At 39.7% G+C, this 19,464-nt stretch overlaps 1 long non-coding RNA gene across 1 annotated transcript in view; it reads right to left on the bottom strand.

Moving 5' to 3' along the window:
• Positions 1-1,208: 1,208 nt before the first annotated feature.
• LOC128410365 (uncharacterized) overlaps positions 1,209-19,464 on the bottom strand; it is a 56,753-nt gene continuing 38,497 nt past the window's right edge. The window contains exon 3 of the long non-coding RNA XR_008329468.1: positions 1,209-1,398. This is a non-coding gene — a long non-coding RNA (uncharacterized LOC128410365). The remainder of the gene's footprint in view (positions 1,399-19,464) is intronic.

Raw genomic sequence — 19,464 nt, 5'->3', positions numbered from 1 at the left:
AGAAAAGGCTAAGGAGTAAACCCTACAGAAATCCAGAGTGGAGTCCCTAAGACAGTTGGATCGTCCCTTTTGGGGTTGCTATATTTTGAAGAGCAAAAAAGAGGACACATTTGCCCACTTCTACTTTTAGCTACTTTTAGGGACGCAGGTGGCGCTGTGGGTTAAAGCCTCAGCGCCTAGGACTTGCCGATCGAAAGGTCGGCGGTTCGAATCCCCACGGCGGGGTGTGCTCCCGTTGCTCGGTCCCAGCGCCTGCCAACCTAGCAGTTCGAAAGCACCCCCGGGTGCAAGTAGATAAATAGGGACTGCTTACTAGCGGGAAGGTAAACGGCATTCCGTGTGCTGCGCTGGCTCGCCAGATGCAGCTTGTCACGCTGGCCACGTGACCCGGAAGTGTCTGCGGACAGCGCTGGCCCCCCGGCCTATAGAGTGAGATGGGCGCACAACCCTAGAGTCTGGCAAGACTGGCCCGTACGGGCAGGGGTACCTTTACCTTTACCTTACTTTTAGCTATGGATCTCTATGACTCTCATATTACATACCAGTGAGAAAGAGGACAACCAGGCCCTGCATCTTCAAAAGCCTTAACACTTCAGTCCTAAAGGTGTGTGCATGGACATTAGTCCTCTTTGCTTAAATGAATTTTTTCTTCAACTTACTCAGCATCATAAACCTAAGCAAATGTAATTGTTAAGAAGCCCAACTGAAATAAAAGACATTTTATTTAATACTAATATCCCACTGGAATATATACATTCCCCTAAGTGAATATAATCAGTACTAAAAAAGAAAAAAGTGTTCTAGAGTAGGCACACTGGGTTGTTGCCAACTAAATTCTACTCAAAGTAGACCCAAAGGACCTAGGTTAGTTATGCCCAGTGCTCCCCCCCCAAAAAAAATGTTTAGGGGTACTCTCATTTTGACTCAAGAAAATCACCATTTTATAGTTCAAATCGGGGAAAATAAATACAGTAGATGGACAAAAGTACAAAGATTCACAAAATGTTTAGGGGTATGTGTACCCCTGTGCCCCCCCCCCCAGAAAAAAGCACTGGTTATGGACTAGTGTTGAATCCATCAAAGATAGTGATGCAGTGTTAATATTAAATGAGCATTCTGAAAACAAATTAAGGAAAATATTTTTCTACAATGTGTAACATTTTTTATTTAAAAAAGAAAAGAAAAACATTTTCATTAAAGAGGGACGGTTCAAATGCAAAAGCAAATATTTTATTCTCCTGAATATCTTGGCTTCGGAGCAGATCAGTTTAAATAATCAATTCCTCTCTCGGATAGCAGATCCTTGAAATATCAATTTAAATTTCTTCTTATTCAGAGACCCTGATCCTTGAAATATCCTTGTCTTCAATGCCGGATCTTTTGTGCCCATTTGCCTTCCTAAAGAGGAAAAAGGAGGAAACGCTGTGATTTTTGAGATATAGCAATGTGACGCAAAGTGACAAATGGGAGAAAGTGCCACAATGAAACATGATACATTGCAGCATTATGCAATGCTGATACCTAAAGAATCTATAATAGGGTTTTATTTTTTTAAAAAAAATGTTTTGGCTGTACTTGAGCCCTGGCTCTTTGCTGCTAGATTAAAAATCCACAGGAATACTCCTACCAACCCCAAAAGCAAAATACTATGCTTTATCCTATTTCACTTATGCCTTGTTACAGCAGGTTCTGCGCTGCTGAATATTTTTGTATGCAAATTAATTAGCTTTCCTGCTCTTGTCTGTGTTATTACATTAGACTGTTGGGATCTCCCGGTTCAACACAATAGAAATAATGAGAAAGCAAATTGATAAAATCAAGAGCATCAATATACTACAGCTATCTGATAGTCTAGCTATATGCAGTATAAAATTTATTCGGGGGGGGGGGGGAGAAGCAACATGACAAAAATAGCATCAGTGCCTAGTTAAGCAAGGAAAACGGAGAAACTGTCAATGGTCATAACCCCTAAATCTGTCCGTCTGCAGTTGCTTCACCCATGTGCACAGCCATTTATTCCTTGTTTCTGCTGCAGCAGCTCTTGGGTAGTGGAAGTTAAAGGATCCTGATCTATAAAGTGGAACTCCAACTCTGGTAGCCAGTGCCATAAATGCACATATAGTTGTATTAGAATGCAACTGAAGCATCAGTACAAAGTATACAAGTTTTTAATACTTCAAAATAATCCTTGGTGCTTCCAGCATCCTTTTGCATAGCTCTGTGTATTACTGTGGGCTTTGGCCATTGTCATCTCTTGGAATCTGAGGGGCCCTGGAGCAGTGTCTAGGAGGTTGTCTGTGGATTTAAAATTGAGAATTGATTTTATGGAGAAACATATAACACTGAAAATTTCCAATCTGTACTAACAACATGGAATTTATCCTTACAAAACAGGATCCCCTCATTACCCATGAGGAAGTAATCTGTATCTCATCAAGATAAACACCAATAGCCCTGTAATAAATCCCCTGTATGCTGGAAAAGAACACATAGAAACTGATCTCTCTTATGACATATATCTCCTCTTGTGAAGAGGGATAATTCACAAGTGTCGTAGCCACAAATGAATTATTATATCTCTTCTCACAAGTGAAGATAAATGTAATAATGGAGATAAGCAATCATGCTCACATAGTAATGGTTGCGTGTGCATTTCTCTGTGTTATATATAGGAAGGGGAAATATATTAAATACAAAATTAATGAAGGAACTGCGCTGTTTTTCAAGATTCTTGTAAGTTTAGCTTAGAGCTGTAAAATTAGAAGTTTTCAGAAATCTTGTCGGCTGGAGTGGGGGAGGAAACTTAAGCCTAAATGCTCTCAACAATATCTCATCATATCAGCAGTAACGATAGTGAGAAGATACATGCATGTATGACACACATCTCTGTATAATCCAAAGTAAGATTACAAAACAATGACATCTGAATTATTTTTCTCTCTTTCTCTCCCAGTCTCATGCACATACAAGCTGCATGATATTACAGAATGTTTGAAGAACAGTGGAGGTTAGAAAAAGAAAAGTGTGACAAGATAGTATAAGTTTTTCAAACAGTCTAAAAACAATTAGTTGTCTTCAGCAACAAACAAAAGGGGGTGGGAGGAATGGATGGATAAATAAATATGCAGGACAGTGACAACAGGACATGAAACCCTTGCAAGGAACTGCCAAAAGCTGATTGCAAAAGTAGCAACGTGAAGCCTGTTAAATTCCAGATTGATCCACAACTGAACTCACCAGGAGTGCAATGAGCTGTAATCTCTGCGCTGCTGAGATCATTGTACACTGTGCCAGCGTTCCATTCTCATTCCAGAGATCGGGAAATGCACACTCTTCCCACACAGACTTCTAGAGTTTTACCCTCAGTACAGGTGCAATTTCAAGTGATCAAACTAAAAATAAAAAATAGCAGAGGAACAGGATGCTGGGCAGTTGAAGAAAGAAACGTCCACAACTCCCTCAAGATGGCTGAAGTTGAAAGGAAGGGGAAATAAGGATAGGTCTCATGCTCCTGTTTCCATTCTTTCCTTTCACATGCCGACTTGAGTAGTATTGCTGCTAAATTCCATTGGGGGGGGGGAAGGTTTGGTTGCAGATTTAGTGTCCAAGTGTCCCCAAACTGCAAGGTGGTGGGCGGGTGAGGCGAGTGCTGTTGCTCACAGATCCTGCTTGCATGCCTTCCCAAGGCATATTAGGAGCCTAGGTATGTTCTTTGATCTGGCAGGACTCCAGGATACCCAAGTATTGGCCATAGTCAACAGTACATTTACCGGTTCCCTTACTTTGATAGAATCAGCCATGGTACCTCATCTGGACTAGATTGTTTTAATGTGCTCTAAGTAAGACTGGCTTTGAAAATGTCTAGGCAAATACAATTCATTCAGCATGCAGCCTCCAGACTCCTGTTATGTCAGCTTCTGGATACCTTACCTGTGCAGCTCTGATGCAATCCTAGCCTCAAAGGCTCCCTCATATTTCCAAACCCAGAAACATCCACTGTTGACTGAGCAAGACAATTTCCGAGCAAACATAGTGTGTTTGCTTCTATGATCAAAGATTGCATTCTTATGTAAGCACACAGAAGCTCAGAAGCATCACACACATTTAGCACGAGCGTAAACTTGTGCCTTGATCCTAAAGTCAGCAAGGCATTCTATGGAGGCTCAGCCCATTTATTGTAGTGAAATTAACATCAGTGCCTGTGTATTTTAGAGTGGCCCTTTAGAAAGGTTCAGATGGAGAGTAACAAACTGAAAATGTCAACAGTCAGTTTCTCAATTGTATCCCCATAGGAAATTACATAATTTACTAGCCTGGGTATAATTAAAAAACAAGAATTTGTTTTAATAAGATTTTGTAGCTGATTCTAAATCTCCCTCAGAGGAAAATATATTTAAATAATCAATATTGCTTTAATATAACTGTAACTCAAGTTCCTGAAGATATTATTCTTTTAACCTGGTGCAATGCTTTATGCAATGAGTTCAAGTAAAACAGCTAGGCTTCACTATTATTCTTGTTACCCTTTTCATACTAGGCTCTCAAGGCAGCAGGTCTCTTTGTTACCAGGCCAGGGAAGGAAGATCAGATTGATGCTATGCTGGGAGTGCTCCAGCTGGAGAACAGCCTTTACCAAAGGTATCATGGACTTTGAAGAAGCACGAACTCAGGGTGAAAAGGAGAAACGAGCTAAGAGGAAGGTACCGTTTGGCAAACCCTCACTGTGATCAACTCCCGCCCAGAAACCTATGTCCCCAGAGGATGTGTGGATCCAGAATTGGCCTCCACAGTCACTTATGGACTCACTGTTAAGACTCTGTTCATGGAAGACTATCTTACTTGGCAACAAGTGACCGTCAGAGAAGAAGATAATCACATCAGTGGCGGTTTTTATACAATACAGTGTATTGCACAATAAGTACCTGGTGCATATTTTGCTGACTTCCTAGTTTATTGGCCTGACATCTGGAAATTATGCTCTTATGCTCAACACTTCTACTCATGTCAAAACACGCTGATTCCTGGACACAGCTGTCAACTTTTCTTGCGAGGAATCCTATTTGGAATAAGGGAATTTCCATTTTAAAAAAGGGGAAAGTTGACAGCTATGTTCCCGGACCATCCGTGGGCCGGATTGAGAAGGTGATTGGGCTGGATCCATCCCTTGGGCCTTAGTTTGCCTACCCATGTCCTAAGACATGTTATACATGTTCCCCATAGACATGTTATACATGTTTTCAGAGCAATTCAATTGTTTGATACTGCTTATAGAGACTAGCACAAAAGGAATCTGCTTACCTTACTGAATTTGTAAATGGAAATGATCTTCTATTTTTTAATTTATGACAGAATCTATTGATGTTAAGAACATTACCAGTGGCGTAGCGTGGGGGGTGCAGGGGGGCCGGCCGCACCAGGCGCAACATCTGAGGGGGGGGTGCACTCGCACTCACAGCTCTCTGCCCCTACCTGGCTCACTCACTCTCTCTCAGTTAGGGGGCGCAAATTACTTGCCTTGCCCCAGGTGCTGACAACCCACGCTACGCCACTGAACATTACTGTGTGTTTTAATAAGGAACCCATTCAGGGTTTTAAAAGGAATAGTAATTCAGAAACTTGGTGTACTCAGTATTGCACATAGATAGTTACAATATGCTGAACTATGTAACATATTGATGAGTGGTCACCGGCTGTATTACATGCCAAAGGACAATGTCTATAAATAAGTTTTATTGATTTATTTTAAAAAGCCCAACTTACAGCCACAGGAAGATAAAAAATAATTAAATTACTGAAATTACTGAAATTATTAAGAGCTGCCACTAAAATCCCACAGAAGCCTGGGATTTTCTTCCTAAGCAAAAGAAAAAAAGAAAAAAAAGGGAATATCTAGAAAAGTCAAAATAATTTTGATAAAACTAAAAGGAAAACCTTCTTTGGAGCTTTTGCACTCCTAGGTTATCATTGGATGTCACCTTGGACTGGAAATCATTCCCTGCCTCTGCATTACAGAATATGGTGGAAGCATGACTTGCGACATTATTTAATTAATTTTTGAATTTATATACCGCCCTATACCCTATATGAAACACATTCCAGTTTGGTTTAGAAGGTAGTGACGTCTACAAGGAACCTTCTCAACAGCACAGATCTTACCTAGAGAAATGCATAAGTAACATATTGTAAGTGTCCAAGGTTGTTCCTAAAATAGTTTTAACCTGAAACATAATCTCTTGCTTTTCTGGACAAGTCCAGTTGAATAGTAATATAATTAAAATGTGTAAGGACATAGATTCATTCATTTCATTTCATTTTGGCTTTTAACTTCTATACTCAACAAAGAATCTTGCATGCTTCAGAAACTTGCAGAACATTTTAATCAATTTGAATTGTTCTAACAAAAGATATTACCTTTATCTTTTCTCTTTTTTGTCTCAATAATCTAGTGAGTCAATTAATCGCTTTGATTTCACAAATGGGCAGGTTTATCTAAATGAAAATCTACTTATACATTCAACTATATTGTTGGCACCCATCTGTCTTGGGAGACAATGGAAGAGTATGTCTTTGGGGGTGAAGTCAAACCATTGGAGAGTTTCAGTGCCTTCTGTAGATACCAATACAGGAGAGACATGTTTTGTTGCAGGTGGGGCCAATAAAGGCATCTGGTTTTGCTGCTGCAGTTAACATCAATGTACAATGCCTGCTTTGCTGGGAAACAGGTCATGCATCCATAGCAGTGCCCAGTGGAGAAATGACTGCTGGGAGGAGCACAGAGAGAAGAAACACCATGGTGCCTGCCTTCATCTGCCCCAGCTGCAACAAAACATGTCTCTTCCAAATCAGTCTCTACAGCCACAACAGGCATTGTAACCTTCCAACAGTTTGACTTCACCCCCAAAGGCACACTCCCCCATTGTCTCCTGAAACAGACAGATGCCATTCATTTTCTCCTGCTGCAATACTTTGTAAATATGGGGGAGGGGTTAGTGTAGTAGTAGTAGTAGTAGTAGTAGTAGTAGTAATAATAATAATAATAATAATAATAATAATAATAATAATAATAATAATAATTTTTATTTATACCCCGCCATCCCCAGCCAAGGCCGGGCTCAGTAGGAGGTTTTGGGGAGCAGTCATTACAAGGGCAGTGGGCAGAAGGAAGAGTGCTAATGGCAGGGAACTTGTCATTAAGGAATATTTTTATTCCAGTAGGCTTTTGCCTGCCAGGCATCTGCTGCAAAGGTCATGTTTTATCTGTAGCTTCTCCCTTGGCTATATTTTTTAATGTCACATTTTAAATTTATTTTAATATATTTCACTTGTGCCTTTTCTTTATATTTTGACAACAATTTTAAATTATTGTAAGCCGTCCTGAGTGGCTCATGGGCACCAGCAGGGCAGGGCAGATGTTCTTGTATCAAAAAAGAATAAAATACAATCTAGCCTATACTTTTTTAACAGTCTGGTTGCAAACAAACACTATACGATTAACTGAGGTTTAAACAAATCAAGTAGAAATAACATGGACAGTACGTTTTAAACTAAATTTTAAACATCTGGTGAAAATACTAACTTCCTTTAAATTACATCTGTTATTAGCAATATGGTAAGATGGCTGCTGTAGCTTTGTGGTAGAAGATATGCTTTGCAGGTGAAAGGTCCCAGTTTCAATCCCTGGTAAGTCCTGTAGCGCAAAGAAAGACTTCTACTGTGGTACCTTGGTTCTCAAACTTAATCTGTTCCAGCAGTCCCTTTGACTCCCAAAACCATTGGAAAACCAAGGCACAGCTTCCCATTGGCTGCAGGAGCTTCCTGCACTCAAGCGGAAGCCATGTCGGATGTCCAGCTTTGAAAAACATTCGCAAACTGGAACACTTACTTCTGGGTTTGCGGCGTTCCAGAGCCAATTTGTTCGACAACTAAGCCGTTCGGGAACTAAGGTACCACTACATTTGAAATCCTAGAGAGCCTGCCGCAGCTAGCCACTGTAGAGCAGACAACACTGAGCTTGATGGATTAATGGTCTGACTCGATAGAAGCCAGGTTCCTCTGTCCTAACTGAACCACTTCAGACTACTGGTGAGGAATGAGGCTGTGAATAAATGTTATGTCATCTGAAAACAATGTGTCTGCAAACCAAACGATGCTTCCTGAAGAACAGGGCCAACTCAGTCACTTGATCCATTTGACATTAGGATCCTATCAGAATTGTTCTTTTTGATGCCGGATCTGAGTATCGGGGTGGCAACTTGAATAAAATGCTGTGGGACCCAGGTAAGCCTCGCCCTGCATAATCAATCACATGACACGGTGCACACACACCATGTGAATGGCAAAGCCCATCAACTTGGGGGTGGGGAGCAGCCCCCATAAAATTACTGTTAGAAGGCTCTCTGTTAATAAAATCATTGGATAAGTGTCTGAACAATGTTTGTGTCCCAATAGTAGCTTCCAGACTTTCCAAGGCCCTTTGCAAAACAGCATTAAAATGGGCCCTGCAAACAGGTATTAATGTGTAACTTGTTTAGAACCTTTCCGTATAAAGGATTCTAGGAACTGTAATTTTGTGCAGATGTTTTAGAGAGCCTAGCCTTTATAAATAACAATGCTTACTATTCTCGGAAGTAAGGCTGCAATCCTGTGAGCACTTACCTAAGAGAACGCTACTGAATTCAGCAGAACTTGTTTCTGAGTATATTGTATTTTAATTATCAGTGACCTTGACATTTATTTTTGGTTGTGGCCCTAATGCATTCTTTAAAAAGGTAAATTGTTAAGAGCAAAACTGTAAACAACCAAGCATTCTTCTATAACTCGAAGTGCACCCTTTTCACCCTCTTTATGTTGCAATGTGTCTTTTTATCATAGTGTGCGTAGATGGAACCATAGAACAAAATGCCCAGTCAACCCCTATGAATGCCATGTTACAGTTTTGTACGGAAGTAGTCATTCAGACAGAATGTGGGGTGAGTGGGGGTGGAATAAAAGAAAAATAAATTGACACCTACTTTATGTTATGAATTTCTATGGCAAACCTAGAGGGATGTGACTTAAAATATCTAGGAAATAAATCCCCTGAAAATAAGGTTTAGAATGGAAATGCTGACAGACATTTAACGATAGCTGAAGTAGCTGGCACTGCTATAATAAAGGGACTTATATGGGATTGGGGGGGGGAGAATATGCTTCACAAAAGCATGTGGATTTTAGGGTAGAGCTATATGCAAAATCAATGTAAAGATGCATGATAATATGCCTGAGTTATTATGATGCAATGGTGTCTGCTACAAAGAACCTAGAAGCTAAGATATTTCAGATAACTGGAAAAGAATTTAAAGGAAAAATACAGCCAAAGCAAAACACTTTAAAGTCTCATTTATTTCAATGGGGGAGATGTAAGCATTTAGCACTGCAATGCTAAATCAGTTAATCACTTAAAACAGTTTTGATCAGCTAGAAAAAGATCACAAATTAACAAGGCATTTTTTTAAAAAGTGCTTTTAAAAACCTGCAGTTGGCAAACACTATCACAGAGAGTCTTCCTCTCTCATTTTTAGCATGGAATTTTGTTTTGAAATAACAGTAGAAATACAGGCAACCAAAAAGAATTTAAAAAAAAGATTACTAAGTAATTAAGGGGGTAATAAAATAATTGATTAGCAACCTGAAAGCATCATGGATAAGCCTGTGGGACAATCAGAGTGAAACATTCAAACATTTTATCCCACGGACTACTTGAAAACTGCTGTTGTAGCAATTACAATGTGCTGTGCTGGGTGCTGTATGATTTCCCGAAAAACAATTGTTATTATACAGCCTATTACGTTTACGTGTTTTTTCAAGTGGATTTGCGTAATATAGGCATTCTAGTGGTTTTGTATGATTTTCAATTGCATTACTATTTCTTCCTTTATTTCTTGTGTTGCACCTTATTGTATTACAATGTGCATTCCACAGAATTCAAACTGTAATACAATATAAGAAATAAAAGAAGCAATTAAAAAATTCAACATGAATATTTAGTGCGGATATACCATGGACCACCTGAATGAAACCTGTGAACCATTGGTATTTCATGGACCACAGTTTGGGAGCCTATGGTCTTTGGAGAATCTGACTAACCACTGAGAGTATGGATGTGTATTAAGGTATTACTCAGAAGTGAACCTTACTGAATTCAAAGGGACTAACCTTCAGATAAGTGAGCATAGTTATTGCAGCCTAAATTATTTAGGAAAAAACAGACTATATGGATGGGATGTAACTAACTAGTCTTGCAAATGGAAGTTGACACAGTGAGTTTTGCTAGTGTGATGGGGCTTCCTCACACCCTTCCTGTGCATCTGTACAACCCCTAAAATTAGCCTAGGTGTGTGTGCAGCAAGCATAACCCCCAGAACAGCATGCTGTGGGTATAAATCTATTGCTGTTTAGAAAAAAGACATCTTATCCCAGTTGACATCAGCTGGGACACAGATGTGAATGCTCTATGATGTTTGCTTTGGAACTACTATTTACCTCAGGCATCAAAACACCAATGCAGTCATAAATATCTACAGAGATGTAAGCCCCATTGAATTGAATGGGGCATATTATCAGGTAAATGCATACAGGGTTAAGAACTTGGGTTAAGAACTTAATTTGTTCCGGAGGTCCGTTCTTAACCTGAAACTGTTCTTAACCTGAGGTACACTTTAGCTAATGGGGCCTCCCACTGCCGCTGCGCTGCCGCCACGTGATTTCTGTTCTCACCCTGAAGCAAAGTTCTTAACCCGAGGTACTATTTCTGGGTTAGCAGAGTCGGTAACCTGAAGCGTCTGTAACCTGAAGCATCTGTAACCCGAGGTACCACTGTATAGGATTGCAGCCAGGAATGCTCTGAAAAGATATCTCTACAAGCAGGTATACAGATATAATTATTCCACCTCTGTGTGGAATATAATTATTCCACTCCCTAGCAAGGAGAACAAGGAGAGCGAGTTGCAGTCATTGCAACCTACTGATCAATTCTTCTTTATTCAGAATTGTTTAAAAACTAAATGTTTGCCTCCTTCCTTTCTCTGTTTCCTCTCCCCGCTGCCTCTACTCCTTGCCCTCTGCCAGCAGCTGTATACGACCATCAGGTCTTACTGGCGTTCCAACAGAATGAATAGTTTAGAGATGTAGCCAGTCATTTAAATATTCCTGTCTCTCAATAATAATAATAATGAATCAGGCTCCCCTCAAATAACTTCACTTGGTAATCCTTTCATGTCTATTTGGCTCCTGAGCGATTTCTGTAGAGCATTGTCTGTAGGGAGAGGATGCAAAGCAGGAGGTGGAGGTGGGAGCAAGGGAGAGGATGTCTCTGAGTTTCTTTCTTTTCTGCCTACAAAACCCAACCCAAACTGTCAAGGTGACAATCCAAAACGATAATCAAAACCACTTTTTACATTCCATCTTGTAACTGCCGCAGGCAAGTTTTAAAGGAGATGCTAACAAATCCCAAAGAATATCACGTATTAAATATTTGATACACAACTAGCTATGTATACAATAGACATCAAACTTACATTACATATCCCTGTAATTTCTATACCATAGGTAAACAGCTGCTTACCCATCAACATCTGCTAGATGTGAATTCTGTAAGATTGGATTTTGTTTACATTTTAGAAATGGGTATTGTGGAGAAGGAAAAAAGAGTTTTCTTTTTTTTAAAAAACAATCCCAGATACTTTTTTATAACCATGGTGGGGAAAGTATTTTGAAAATACTTTTACAAAAAAGATCTTGCATGTTCACACATTTTTCTTTAACAATCATTTTGCATTAAAAATGCAGTCACTTTTTCCAATTTCGAAGGGTAGGGTAGGGGGACATTAGCCTTTAAGGAAGAAAAAATGAAGGAGGTATCAAATATTTTAGGCAAATTTCTTTTCCTAGAGGAGTTCCTCCCTCCTGCCAGCAACAACAAATTTACTATATATATATATGTGTGTGTGTGTGTGTGTGTTTGTGTGTGTGTGTGTGTGTGTGTGTGTATGCTTTAGTGGTTTAAAAACATAACAAAACAGAAAACCAAATCAAACAATATATAGCAATTAACAGAAAACAATTAAAAAAACACTCCTTATGTACCAAAAAGAAAGACACAGAATTAATTTCATCCTTTACTAATTCTATTGTGTTTTTATATGTTTTTCAGTCTCGTCCTTGGATTCCCAGAGTCAGGATGAGTTGCGGAACGTGCATGCTTCTCAAGGAAGTAGGTCCTTCTACTGTTGGGGTCTCATCTGGGCTGGTGCCTGCTGGTTGTCCCTCTGATAGGGTGGGATTAGATCCTGAATTCTACTAAACTCATCAAAATGGATTACCAACTGTTCCCCCTAGAGCTATGTGATAAAGGCCTCTTGAAATTCTCCACCCTATTTGTGAGCAGAGAAATTGAAAATTCAGTTTCACTGAATTTCTCTGGCACTTTCTTCATCGTAGGGCCCACCATTAGCTGTGGTGATGCAATGCAACTGGCAACAACAGTGTTGTCAACCTGGCTGTCATTCTGCATCCTCCACAATGCCCTAGCATCATATGGAAGGGTAGATAATGGTGGCCACTACACACACGTGTCCAGATTCGATTTTTTTAGCCCCTCTTCTTTGAGCCATTTAGCTCTGCTCCATGTGCTGCGTCAAGCTATGGCACCCACAGTTCCCATGTCTGAAAGAATTCCGTATTCATTTGATGCTCTGAAGACCACGTGGAACACCAAAGTGTCTACATATCAAGCCAGTAAGGTTGATATGGACCATTGCAAAATATTTCAATAAATTAGATTAATTGTTTAATCATACATAATGGTGTTCATATAAATCAGGCTCATCTGGCTTGGATCAGATTCTCCAGAAAACTGCAGAATAGCTGGGCTTAGTCTAAGCCAATCTGAACTGATTCAGAACTAGTGCTTCTTTTTTTCTAAAAAATGTTTAGGTGTACTCTCATTTTCCTACTCATATTGAAATACTGCCCCTCAATGAGGCCAAACTTAGATTCACAAAATGTTTAAGGGTATGTGTACCCTTGCGTCCCCCCAGAAAAAGCACTGTTTAGCACCCATAGGATTCTTGAGACAGGATACAAATTGTAACCCCCTATCCCCAAAACTATTCTCTCCCTCTCTTTCTAGGGTTCCAAGTCACAAGGAAAGAAATATGTGTGTATACAGGTCTTTCTGGCCTCATAATAAACATAGGAAGATTGGGTACTGTGTTTCTGGATATGGCTATTGTTGCATCTACACGAGGATAACTAGTGACATTGAAAGTAGGATAAATGCACCAGTTAGGCAAGGAGGGAAAGCCCTGTCTTGCTGAACTCAACAAACAAAAGGGGCAGATCTACCTAAAGGAGATGTGGTCCATTGCGGGCAATGTGTGAGGCTGTGTAGGAATGTGTTCTTACTAGTCCACATTGTTCAGGAGTGGAGTGAGCTCTCTGCTGAACTAAGTGTCATTTCCAGATGCTCATCATGGTTAATGCCAGGCGGAATGTGCTATAGAAGATTGCACTAAGGCTATGTCTATTTTAAGATGAAGTAGAAAATGTTAGCTAATGGATCTATCACAGTCTTAAAGTCTGGTTTAGAATAGTCCATGGTTGATTTAAATGCTATTATAATGCGGCCCATTGTCAAAACCATTCAGAATCTCATTTTCTTAACAGACTTTTATACAGTCTTTAACTTGACCATCACTAGACTTCTGGAAGATACTGAAACATTACACTGATTAAAGTTGGAAGACATGAATAGAGATTAGGATATTCTGTTCACACTCTATATGCTTTTAAAGATCTTCTTTAGAGACTCTGAAACTGACCGATTGGAGGTTGAATACTGTGCTAGGAGAATCCCAGAATATTTACTAATTTTTAATATTTAAATATAGAGTGCTTTACAACAACAGGCTTTTAAATCATGATCTTCATAACATTTTAGAATCTTATTCTGTATAAACCAAGGTATATGTCAGTGTTTAAAACTGAATAGGCATGAAAAATCAAAGACAGGAATGGGATTTAAAAAAAGAAAAGAAAAAAGAAATCTCAATGTTTGTCGGCACAGATTCCCACCCCCTAATTTCTGCATTGCTCCTTAATCTTGACAAGAAACAAATTTAGTTTTAACAGTTCCGCTAGAATATGAACAATTCTTGTGTATTATATGCATTCAGCAATGCATGTAGCTATCTATACTTACATAATAATCATCATAAAATAATGCTGCAGAAATATACCACATATGGCTTTGTTGGCACTATATAAAAAAATATACAGAACTTTTCTGCATACATAACTTTTGTATGATCCTATGCATTCTTGGAGTGGGACACGGGTGGCAGTGGGATGCGGTGGTGCTGTGGTCTAAACCACTGAGCCTCTTGGGCTTGCTGATCAGAAGGTCGGCGGTTCGATTCCCTGTGGCAGGGTGAGCTCCTGTTGCTCGGTCCCAGCTCCTGCCAGCCTAGGAGTTCAAAAGCACATCAAAGTACAAGTAGATTAATAGGTTCCACTCTGGTGGGAAGGTAAATGGCGTTTCCGTGTGCTGCTCTGGTTTCGGTGTCATGCTGGCCAAATGACCCAGAAAAACTGTCTGTGGACAAACACCGGCTCCCTCAGCCTGCAAAGCAAGATGTGTGCTGCAAACCCAGAGTTGTCTGCAACTGGACTTAACTGTTAGGGGTCCTTTACCTTTTTTATGCATTCTTGGAATTTAAGCTGTAATCCTGCCCACTTACTGTACATACCTGGAAGTAAGACTCATTGAATTTAGTGAGACATTACTGAGTGGACAAGCATACAACTGAGGCTAACTTCTGAGTCACATAGACTTATATTTCAAAACAAGAGTTAGACTTAGTAGCTCTATTAGTAGACCCCGGCTGGAGCAATGCCTGTCAGCACCACTGCACTCCGCAGAACAGCATCATGAGCATGTTGAGTCTGCCTCATTTTGGAGTAGAGTCCCCTTTTAAGCAGGATTAATAAGGGACATGTGCCAGGCATCCTATTTCACCCACTGTAAATGAATGATTCAGAGCAGAGGGTATATGTACCCCTCACAGAAGCACACAATCTGAAGCAAATCAAAAATAGCTGTGTATTTCTAAATGGCCCACCCCTGAAGCTCGAAGCTCTAATTCCTCAGGCAGACTTTACTATTATATTGCAACACTTTTATTACTTTTAACCCACATTTATACTTTGCTAGCTCAGTTTATGATAGTATTTGCTTCAGTCAATTGCTATCTGTGTGAAAGGGACCATTTTTGCCGCTTGCTGAAAAGTCACTTCAGACTCCTGTTGTCAGCTGATGGTAAGCACAAAACCAATGCATATTACGTACATGACAGAAACTAGAATGTCTTTAGGAATGGGAATCAAACAACAATTGTGACATGGAGTGCCTCGTAAATACATGGTGCCTCCGTTAACATTCTGCCTATCAAAACATAAGATACCTTGCTTGTGTAGGAGCATTTTAAGCTTCAGGACACAGGCAAATAGCTAACTTAATGTGAGTTAGAAAGAAGCTTAGCTATGGGTATGTTATTCCCTAATTGCCAAAGGCAAGGTTTCTTGTACTCCCCTCTCAAGCAGCTGGTTCATCAAAAGATGCTAGATTAAATTGATAACCAGAGTTATTGAGTCAGAAGACTGTGTGATGTAAATTAAGTAAGTCTTTGCTTAGCATGAATTATCGAGTACCATGCTTATACATATACTAATCGCCCCCTCTCACAAGTCCATATAATGCTAACCAAATTCCTGTGACTGGAGAAGGGTATAGAATATTATCCCTCCCCCCCCCCAAAAAAAAGCACAGTCCTCAGATTTGTAGCAAACAAGCCCTTCACCAGAGGTTCTAAACATAGAGGGAAAGTAAAATATCACATTTCTGACACTGGGAAGATTAACAGTGCCCATACTGATAAAATAACATTCTTATTGGGCAGTGGTTCTTATAAGTGGGGATCAAGCACTGAACATGGATCCTAGTGAGGACTCGGTATGATGGTATCCTAGTGCCCACTTTCCTCTTTGTTATGGGATGCTGGGATGGAAACAGATGTTAACCTCTGATGGGAACCCAGAAGGACTGCATTATTCTCACCATACCTGCTGCATCTGGTGAGACATCATTTTGAGAGTTACAAGGGGGCGGGGGCGGAATTACCTGCACTATTCTGTGCTGTAAGACTGCTTAACATGGGTTGTTTTTTGGGGTGGGGGGGCTGTTTCTGTTTAAGTGAGAATATCACATATAGAGGTCATGGTTTGTTTGTTTGTTTGTTTGTTTATGACTTCTATCCATGTATTTTCAGTAGGGTAATGTTATGTAATGTATTAAGCAACATTCTCCACTCCAATTGTAATAGAAATGACTACAATGTATGTATGATACATTTATCCTTATGTTCAATGCACCTTCATGTTTAGAATTACGTAAATGAAATTGCATTCCTGACTTGCTTTTGTGCCATTAAGAGGCTCAAATGAATATCTTGCCCAGGACTATCCAACCTCTATGGCCACTGATTACCCCATGCATAAATTGAGCAGCCCATCATCATTATTTTTTAACAATGTACAGCATGCATGAAATCACTGAATTAGAGTATCTGACTTCTGACACCAGGAATGCAAAGTCCCACTGAATTCAGTGGGATTGAATTCTTCAGGCTTGAGATTCTAGCCTTTGACTGATCAGTCTTGTTGTTACCAAACATGTTTTCTGCTTCATAGTGATAAGCAATTAGAATAAGAGAATCACAGAAGTGTAGAGTTGGAAAGGACCATGAGGGGCATCTAGTCCAACCCCTTGCAATCTAGGAATCTTTGGCCCAACATGGGAATCACACCCACAACCCTGAGATTAAGAGCCTCATGCTCCACCAACTGAACTATCCAACACATATCTTTGATCAACAGAAAATATTCTTTGGGGACATTTCTCTTAGTTGCCATTTTGTGAGGTCCTGTTTTTGGAAAGATTCCTGATCCAGAGTGCACCAGTTCTGATCAGATGTGAGAAATTTGGCTTTATATGGAGATGGAGGAAAATACCCAGCTACAGGTAGCAGAGACTAAACCACTCTGTTTGTATAGCAATATAATCCACTGGAGTACCAGTTTGATAGCATCATGTAAACCCAGCCAATAACTCCTTTGGGGATATAAAATATGCAGTGACTTATGATAAAGTTACACGATGCTGACAAGAGGTTATAGTGATGCTTAGCAATAGCAGTATTGCTAATTACATTGCTATAATAAATAATACTATTAGTTCTTCTCTAGCATAACATATCCTTATGGCACTGTAAATACAGATAACAAAGCCAAACAAATTTGTCTTCTGACATATGACAGTGTGATGACAATGGACACAGCAAAAATGCAGGGCCTAAAATGCTCAAAAAAACACTTTCAGACACTGCTACATGGCCCCAAAAGTTTACATAGAGATTTACAATTGGATACTTTCTAATTAGACACATGCAATGAATACAAATCAGCATTCCTGATAGAGTAACATCTGTTCCAAAGTAAGTTGCAACAACAGTTGCACTTCCTTTATAAACATCTGTAGCATTTCAGCTCTTCAAAGATGTCAAATTCATTTTAAGCCAGGACTTGCTTTTTGGAACTCTTAAAAATGCACAGTGCCATATTTTTCACATACTGAAGATACAAAATGTTCTTGCATTTTGCAATTCAGTGTGGGTGCATGTAGATACACACAGACACACACACACAGACACACACAGACACACACAGAGAGAGAGAGAGAGAGAGAGAGAGAGAGAGAGAGAGAGAGAGACCCTTTCTTAATTAAACTTTTTTTTTACATAATCAGCCATAAAATCACTTTCTATATCCTTGGATAAATCAACATTGTTGGAAAATATACTCCAAGCTCATTTTTGTTTCCCATGTCTAAGAGTGATAATTACTTTTTGCCCTTTAACAAATCATGACCTAAGTTCAGAAATTATCTTTTGGAGTAGCCCCTCACATGCTTCCCCTGATTAATACGGAGGAAATTCAGAGAAATTCCCTGTGATTAATCCACACAAAATGCTCTTCGCGACTGCTTTGCCCCTAGGAATCAGACCGCAGATCCCGATGCTGTAAGGCAACCTCACAACAGTAAGGTTTTAAACAAACGTTGGCTGTGGAACTATCCAAAGCACCAAATCCATGCTGTTGATGAATATCAAAGGAGATTACATAAGGATGATACAAAATAACAATCTTGCCTTGGATGAAATTCTAGATTTGGGGGAGAAAACTGTGAACGATTATAATAGGAAATAATAATGATTTTTTTTTAAAACCCCTCTGTGTGTCTCCAGAGAGAAGCCGGAAAGGGTTAACGAAAACGAACCCTGACAATAGTGGAAACAGTTCTTCATTGTGTGTTGGTTCACTGCTCCACAGGGCATAGCAGATGTTGTGTCTGGTAGTAAGAAGGGCCCAGGAGGTGTGAGCTGTCAATCACTATTCCTCTAACTACAGACTGTGCTATGGATATGAGGCAGGACTAAAACAATCTGTCTCAGCTGGGGTGTGTGAGGTATCAATAACCCTTGGCAGAGGTGTCAAGAGCCTTGCTGGAATCAAACTACCCTGCTGACCAGCTGCTTAGCAAGTTAACAAGCTCCCATTCACCATTCACAGGCCTCCCAGTGCAACAATTAACACAACTGGAGAATGACTCTGCTCGAATCCTTATGAATAAAGCCTTGCCAAATCTACCGGTTATTACTGATGCGTGGATATTTTACTCAGGCAGATAGACAGGGAGAAGGGAAAGACACGGCGTTGCAATAGCTGAGTGGGCTGAAATGAAAACCTAATTTTGACCCTTTAAGGAGCAGTTGGAATGTGATCGATATAGTAAGAAAATGAGGGGGTGGGGAATGTTTTCACAGGTCAGCACAGTTATGGGGTAGCGCAACAGAAACTGCTGTGTGTAAACAGCTTATGCAGAAGCGAAATTGTAGACATAAAGACAAATCATTAAATAGGCTGGCTGACCTAAGCCGGGAAACATTTGCACAAGTAGTCGTCTCCAACAATAATACTGCAGTTTTATGCAGCTGATGGAGGAAAAGGCAGCATAGTGGAAATGTAAAAATCTCTCACATAATGCCCTTAGATTCCATATTAAGTTTAGCTGGTATAGATTTGGATTCCTCTGCAGTAAAATAAATGAAGTTAGGATGTGAACTATGATATTGGTTGTTTTTCTTTATTTTCTAGGTTTCTCTGTCCCCCGTAAGATATAGTTTCCTGGGTGGCTTTCAATATGTAAGTTTTTTTAAAAATTAAAGGCGGAGTATAATATTAAAATAGAAACTACGCAAAATACAACACAAGCAAAAGCGTTAGCTATGTACTACATTAAATCTTACAATG

The sequence above is a fragment of the Podarcis raffonei genome, chromosome 3 (assembly GCF_027172205.1).
Source record: "Podarcis raffonei isolate rPodRaf1 chromosome 3, rPodRaf1.pri, whole genome shotgun sequence".
Classification (NCBI taxonomy): Eukaryota; Metazoa; Chordata; class Lepidosauria; order Squamata; family Lacertidae; genus Podarcis; species Podarcis raffonei.
The sequence above is the reverse complement of the archived record's forward strand: the minus strand, read 5'-3'. Positions and strand labels throughout refer to the sequence as shown.